Below are 7,500 nucleotides of genomic sequence, written 5' to 3' on the forward strand. Positions count from 1 at the left end.
GTGGTTGGGGTTAGGGTTAGGTTTAATGTTAGGGTTGTGGTTAGGGTTAGGGTTAGGGTTGGAGTTATGGTTAGGGTTGGGGTTAGGGTTAGGGTTAGGGTGAGGATTACGGTTATGGTTGGGGGAGGGTGAGGGTTAGGGTTGGGGTTAGGGTTAGGGTTAGGGTTAGGGTTAGGGTCAGGGTCAGAGTCAGGGTCATGGTTAGGGTGCGGGTTAGGGTCGGGGTTAGGGTTGGGGTTAGGGTTAGGGTTGGGGTTAGGGTTAGGGTTGGGGTTAGGAATAGGGTTAGGGTTGGTTTAAGGTTAGGGTTAGGGATAGGGTTAGGGTGAGGGTTAGAGTTAGGGTTAGGGTTAGGGTTGGGGTTAGGGTTAGGGTTAGGGTTAGGTTGAGGTTAGGGTTAGGGTTAGGGTTAGTGTTAGGTTTACGGTTGGGCGTAGGGTTAGGGTTAGGGTTAGGGTTGGCCTTAGGGTTAGGGTTAGGGTTAGGGTTAGGGTTGGGCTTGGGGTCAGGGTTAGAGTTAGGGTTACGGTTAGTGTTAGGTTTAGGGTTGGGGTTAGGGTTAGGGTTATGGTTAGGGTTAGGGTTGTGTTTAGGGTTAGGGTTAGTGTTGGGGTTGGGGTTAGGGTTAGGGTTGGGGTTGGGTTTAGGGTTAGGGTTAGGGTTAGTGTTTGGGTTAGGGTTGGGGTTAGGGTTAGGGTCAGGGTTAGTGTTAGGGTTAGGGTTAGGGTGGGGTTAGGGCTAGGGCCAGGGTTACGGTTAGGGTTAGGGTTAGGGTTGAGTTCGGGTTAGTGTTAGGGTTAGGGTTAATGTTAGGGTTAGGGTTAGAGTTAGAGTTAGAGTTAGAGTTAGGGATGGGGTTAGGGTTAGGGTTAGGTTGGGGTTGGAGTTAGGGTTGGGGTTAGGGTTAGGATTAGGTTTGGTGTTAGGTTTAGGGTTAGGGTTAGGGTTGGAGTTGGGGTTAGGGTTAGGGTTGGGGTTGGGGTTAGGGTTAGTGTTATGTTTAGGGTTGGGGTTAGGTTTAGGGTTAGGGTTAGGGTTGGGGTTAGGGTTAGGGTTAGGGTTAGTGTTGGTGTTGGGGCTAGGGTTAGGGTTAGGGTTGCGGTTAGGGTTAGGGTTAGGGTTGGGTTAGCGTTTGGGTTAGGGTTGGGGTTAGGGTTAAGTTGGGGTTGGAGTTAGGGTTGGGGTTAGTGTTAGGGTTAGGGTTGGCGTTAGGTTTAGGGTTAGGGTTAGGGTTAGGGATGGGGTTGGGGTTAGGTTTAGGGTTAGGGTTGGGGTTAGGGTTAGGGTTAGGGTTAGGATTAGGGTTGTGGTTGGGGTTAGGGTTAGGTTTAATGTTAGGGTTGTGGTTAGGGTTAGGGTTGGAGTTATGGTTAGGGTTGGGGTTAGGGTTAGGGTGAGGATTACGGTTATGGTTGGGGGAGGGTGAGGGTTAGTGTTGGGGTTAGGGTTAGGGTTAGTGTTAGGGTCAGGGTCAGAGTCAGGGTCATGGTTAGGGTGCGGGTTAGGGTCGGGGTTAGGGTTGGGGTTAGGGTTAGGGTTGGGGTTAGGTATAGGGTTAGGGTTGGGTTAAGGTTAGGGTTAGGGTTAGGGTGAGGGTTAGAGTTAGGGTTAGGGTTGGGGTTAGGGTTAGGGTTAGATTGAGGTTAGGGTTAGGGTTAGGGTTAGTGTTAGGTTTACGGTTGGGCGTAGGGTTAGGGTTAGGGTTGGCCTTAGGGTTAGGGTTAGGGTTGGGCTTGGGGTCAGGGTTAGGGTTAGGGTTACGGTTAGTGTTAGGTTTAGGGTTGGGGTTAGGGTTATGGTTATGGTTAGGGTTAGGGTTGTGTTTAGGGTTAGGGTTAGTGTTGGGTTTGGGGTTAGGGTTAGGGTTGGGGTTGGGTTTAGGTTTAGGGTTAGGGTTAGTGTTTGGGTTAGGGTTGGGGTTAGGGTTAGGGTCAGGGTTAGTGTTAGGGTTGGGGTTAGGGTTAGGGTGGGGTTAGGGCTAGGGCCAGGGTTACGGTTAGGGTTAGGGTTAGGGTTGAGTTAGGGTTAGTGTTAGGGTTAGGGTTAAGGTAAGGGTTAGGGTTATGTTGGGGTTGGAGTTAGGGTTGTTTTAGGGTTAGGGTTAGGGTTGGTGTGTGGTTTAGGGTTAGGGTTAGGGTTAGGGTTAGGGTTGGGGTTGGGGTTAGGGTAAGGGTTAGGGTTGGGGTTAGGGTTAGGGTTAGGTTTGTGGTTGGGGTAAGGGTTAGGGTTAGGTTTAGTGTTGGGGTTGGGGTTAGGTTTAGGGTTAGGGTTGGGGTTAGGTTTAGGGTTAGGATTCGGGTTGTGGTTTGGGTTAGGGTTAGGGGTGGGGTTATGGTTGGGGTTGGGGTTAGGGTTGGGGTTAGGGTTGCGGTTGGGGTTAGGGTTAGGGTTGGGGTTACGGTTAGGGTTAGGGTTGGGGTTAGGGTTAGGGTTAGGGTTAGGGTAGTGGTTAGGGTTAGGGTTAGGGTTAGGGTTGGGGATAGGGTTGGGGTTAGGGTTGGGGTTAGGGTTAGGGGTAGGGTTAGGGTTAGAGTTAGAGTTAGAGTTAGGGATGGGGTTAGGGTTAGGGTTAGGTTTAGGTTGGGGTTGGAGTTAGGGTTGGGGTTAGGGTTAGGGTTAGGGTTGGTGTTAGGTTTAGGGTTAGGGTTAGGGTTGGAGTTGGGGTTAGGGTTAGGGTTGGGGTTGGGGTTAGGGTTAGTGTTAGGTTTAGGGTTGGGGTTAGGTTTAGGGTTAGGGTTAGGGTTGGGGTTAGGGTTAGGGTTAGTGTTGGTGATGGGGCTAGGGTTAGGGTTAGGGTTGCGGTTAGGGTTAGGGTAAGGGTTGGGTTAACGTTTGGGTTAGGGTTGGGGTTAGGGTTAAGTTGGGGTTGGAGTTAGGGTTGGGGTTAGTGTTAGGGTTAGGGTTGGGGTTAGGGTTAGGGTTAGGGTTATGGTTAGGGTTAGGGTTGTGTTTAGGGTTAGGGTTAGTGTTGGGGTTGGGGTTAGGGTTAGGGTTGGGGTTGGGTTTAGGGTTAGGGTTAGGGTTAGTGTTTGGGTTAGGGTTGGGGTTAGGGTTAGGGTCAGGGTTAGTGTTAGGGTTAGGGTTAGGGTGGGGTTAGGGCTAGGGCCAGGGTTACGGTTAGGGTTAGTGTTAGGGTTGAGTTCGGGTTAGTGTTAGGGTTAGGGTTAATGTTAATGTTAGGGTTAGGGTTAGAGTTAGAGTTAGAGTTAGAGTTAGGGATGGGGTTAGGGTTAGGGTTAGGTTGGGGTTGGAGTTAGGGTTGGGGTTAGGGTTAGGATTAGGTTTGGTGTTAGGTTTAGGGTTAGGGTTAGGGTTGGAGTTGGGGTTAGGGTTAGGGTTGGGGTTAGGGTTAGTGTTAGGTTTAGGGTTGGGGTTAGGTTTAGGGTTAGGGTTAGGGTTGGGGTTAGGGTTAGGGTTAGTGTTGGTGTTGGGGCTAGGGTTAGGGTTAGGGTTGCGGTTAGGGTTAGGGTTAGGGTTGGGTTAGCGTTTGGGTTAGGGTTGGGGTTAGGGTTAAGTTGGGGTTGGAGTTAGGGTTGGGGTTAGTGTTAGGGTTAGGGTTGGTGTTAGGTTTAGGGTTAGGGTTAGGGATGGGGTTGGGGTTAGGTTTAGGGTTAGGGTTGGGGTTAGGGTTAGGGTTAGGATTAGGGTTGTGGTTGGGGTTAGGGTTAGGTTTAATGTTAGGGTTGTGGTTAGGGTTAGGGTTGGAGTTATGGTTAGGGTTGGGGTTAGGGTTAGGGTGAGGATTACGGTTATGGTTGGGGGAGGGTGAGGGTTAGGGTTGGGGTTAGGGTTAGGGTTAGTGTTAGGGTCAGGGTCAGAGTCAGGGTCATGGTTAGGGTGCGGGTTAGGGTCGGGGTTAGGGTTGGGGTTAGGGTTAGGGTTGGGGTTAGGTATAGGGTTAGGGTTGGTTTAAGGTTAGGGTTAGGGTTAGGGTGAGGGTTAGAGTTAGGGTTAGGGTTGGGGTTAGGGTTAGGGTTAGATTGAGGTTAGGGTTAGGGTTAGGGTTAGTGTTAGGTTTACGGTTGGGCGTAGGGTTAGGGTTAGGGTTGGCCTTAGGGTTAGGGTTAGGGTTAGGGTTAGGGTTGGGCTTGGGGTCAGGGTTAGGGTTAGGGTTACGGTTAGTGTTAGTTTTAGGGTTGGGGTTAGGGTTAGGGTTATGGTTAGGGTTAGGGTTGTGTTTAGGGTTAGGGTTAGTGTTGGGTTTGGGGTTAGGGTTAGGGTTGGGGTTGGGTTTAGGGTTAGGGTTAGGGTTAGTGTTTGATTTAGGGTTGGGGTTAGGGTTAGGGTCAGGGTTAGTGTTAGGGTTGGGGTTAGGGTTAGGGTGGGGTTAGGGCTAGGGCCAGGGTTACGGTTAGGGTTAGGGTTGAGTTAGGGTTAGTGTTACGGTTAGGGTTAAGGTAAGGTTTAGGGTTATGTTGGGGTTGGAGTTAGGGTTGTTTTAGGGTTAGGGTTAGGGTTGGTGTTTGGTTTAGGGTTAGGGTTAGGGTTAGGGTTGGGGTTGGCGTTAGGGTAAGGGTTAGGGTTGGGGTTAGGGTTAGGGTTAGGTTTGTGGTTGGGGTAAGGGTTAGGGTTAGGTTTAGTGTTGGGGTTGGGGTTAGGTTTAGGGTTAGGGTTGGGGTTAGGTTTAGGGTTAGGATTCGGGTTGTGGTTTGGGTTAGGGTTAGGGGTAGGGTTATGGTTGGGGTTGGGGTTAGGGTTGCGGTTGGGGTTAGGGTTAGGGTTGGGGTTACGGTTAGGGTTAGGGTTGGGGTTAGGGTTAGGGTTAGGGTTAGGGTAGTGGTTAGGGTTAGGGTTAGGGTTAGGGTTAGTGTTAGGTTTAGGGTTTGGCGTAGGGTTAGGGTTAGGGTTAGGGTTAGGGTTAGGGTTAGGGTTGGGCTTGGGGTCAGGGTTAGGGTTAGGGTTACGGTTAGTGTTAGGTTTAGGGTTGGGGTTAGGGTTAGGGTTATGGTTAGGGTTAGGGTTGTGTTTAGGGTTAGGGTTAGTGTTGGGTTTGGGGTTAGGGTTAGGGTTGGGGTTGGGTTTAGGTTTAGGGTTAGGGTTAGTGTTTGGGTTAGGGTTGGGGTTAGGGTTAGGGTCAGGGTTAGTGTTAGGGTTGGGGTTAGGGTTAGGGTGGGGTTAGGGGTAGGGCCAGGGTTACGGTTAGGGTTAGGGTTAGGGTTGAGTTAGGGTTAGTGTTAGGGTTAGGGTTAAGGTAAGGGTTAGGGTTATGTTGGGGTTGGAGTTAGGGTTGTTTTAGGGTTAGGGTTAGGGTTGGTGTGTGGTTTAGGGTTAGGGTTAGGGTTAGGGTTGGGGTTGGGGTTAGGGTAAGGGTTAGGGTTGGGGTTAGGGTTAGGGTTAGGTTTGTGGTTGGGGTAAGGGTTAGGGTTAGGTTTAGTGTTGGGGTTGGGGTTAGGTTTAGGGTTAGGGTTGGGGTTAGGTTTAGGGTTAGGATTCGGGTTGTGGTTTGGGTTAGGGTTAGGGGTAGGGTTATGGTTGGGGTTGGGGTTAGGGTTGGGGTTAGGGTTGCGGTTGGGGTTAGGGTTAGGGTTGGGGTTACGGTTAGGGTTAGGGTTGGGGTTAGGGTTAGGGTTAGGGTTAGGGTAGTGGTTAGGGTTAGGGTTAGGGTTAGGGTTGGGGATAGGGTTGGGGTTAGGGTTGGGGTTAGGGTTAGGGGTAGGGTTAGGGTTAGAGTTAGAGTTAGAGTTAGGGATGGGGTTAGGGTTAGGGTTAGGTTTAGGTTGGGGTTGGAGTTAGGGTTGGGGTTAGGGTTAGGGTTAGGGTTGGTGTTAGGTTTAGGGTTAGGGTTAGGGTTGGAGTTGGGGTTAGGGTTAGGGTTGGGGTTGGGGTTAGGGTTAGTGTTAGGTTTAGGGTTGGGGTTAGGTTTAGGGTTAGGGTTAGGGTTGGGGTTAGGGTTAGGGTTAGTGTTGGTGATGGGGCTAGGGTTAGGGTTAGGGTTGCGGTTAGGGTTAGGGTAAGGGTTGGGTTAACGTTTGGGTTAGGGTTGGGGTTAGGGTTAAGTTGGGGTTGGAGTTAGGGTTGGGGTTAGTGTTAGGGTTAGGGTTGGGGTTAGGGTTAGGGTTAGGGTTATGGTTAGGGTTAGGGTTGTGTTTAGGGTTAGGGTTAGTGTTGGGGTTGGGGTTAGCGTTAGGGTTGGGGTTGGGTTTAGGGTTAGGGTTAGGGTTAGTGTTTGGGTTAGGGTTGGGGTTAGGGTTAGGGTCAGGGTTAGTGTTAGGGTTAGGGTTAGGGTGGGGTTAGGGCTAGGGCCAGGGTTACGGTTAGGGTTAGGGTTAGGGTTGAGTTCGGGTTAGTGTTAGGGTTAGGGTTAATGTTAATGTTAGGGTTAGGGTTAGAGTTAGAGTTAGAGTTAGAGTTAGGGATGGGGTTAGGGTTAGGGTTAGGTTGGGGTTGGAGTTAGGGTTGGGGTTAGGGTTAGGATTAGGTTTGGTGTTAGGTTTAGGGTTAGGGTTAGGGTTGGAGTTGGGGTTAGGGTTAGGGTTGGGGTTGGGGTTAGGGTTAGTGTTAGGTTTAGGGTTGGGGTTAGGTTTAGGGTTAGGGTTAGGGTTGGGGTTAGGGTTAGGGTTAGTGTTGGTGTTGGGGCTAGGGTTAGGGTTAGGGTTGCGGTTAGGGTTAGGGTTAGGGTTGGGTTAGCGTTTGGGTTAGGGTTGGGGTTAGGGTTAAGTTGGGGTTGGAGTTAGGGTTGGGGTTAGTGTTAGGGTTAGGGTTGGTGTTAGGTTTAGGGTTAGGGTTAGGGTTAGGGATGGGGTTGGGGTTAGGTTTAGGGTTAGGGTTGGGGTTAGGGTTAGGGTTAGGATTAGGGTTGTGGTTGGGGTTAGGGTTAGGTTTAATGTTAGGGTTGTGGTTAGGGTTAGGGTTGGAGTTATGGTTAGGGTTGGGGTTAGGGTTAGGGTGAGGATTACGGTTATGGTTGGGGGAGGGTGAGGGTTAGGGTTGGGGTTAGGGTTAGGGTTAGTGTTAGGGTCAGGGTCAGAGTCAGGGTCATGGTTAGGGTGCGGGTTAGGGTCGGGGTTAGGGTTGGGGTTAGGGTTAGGGTTGGGGTTAGGTATAGGGTTAGGGTTGGTTTAAGGTTAGGGTTAGGGTTAGGGTGAGGGTTAGAGTTAGGGTTAGGGTTGGGGTTAGGGTTAGGGTTAGATTGAGGTTAGGGTTAGGGTTAGGGTTAGTGTTAGGTTTACGGTTGGGCGTAGGGTTAGGGTTAGGGTTGGCCTTAGGGTTAGGGTTAGGGTTAGGGTTAGGGTTAGGGTTGGGCTTGGGGTCAGGGTTAGGGTTAGGGTTACGGTTAGTGTTAGGTTTAGGGTTGGGGTTAGGGTTAGGGTTATGGTTAGGGTTAGGGTTGTGTTTAGGGTTAGGGTTAGTGTTGGGTTTGGGGTTAGGGTTAGGGTTGGGGTTGGGTTTAGGGTTAGGGTTAGGGTTAGTGTTTGGGTTAGGGTTGGGGTTAGGGTTAGGGTCAGGGTTAGTGTTAGGGTTAGGGTTAGGGTTAGGGTGGGGTTAGGGCTAGGGCCAGGG

Source organism: Heloderma suspectum, chromosome 12 (assembly GCF_057233095.1).
Source record: "Heloderma suspectum isolate Gila_16-S chromosome 12, 16-S_ref, whole genome shotgun sequence".
NCBI lineage: Eukaryota > Metazoa > Chordata > Lepidosauria > Squamata > Helodermatidae > Heloderma > Heloderma suspectum.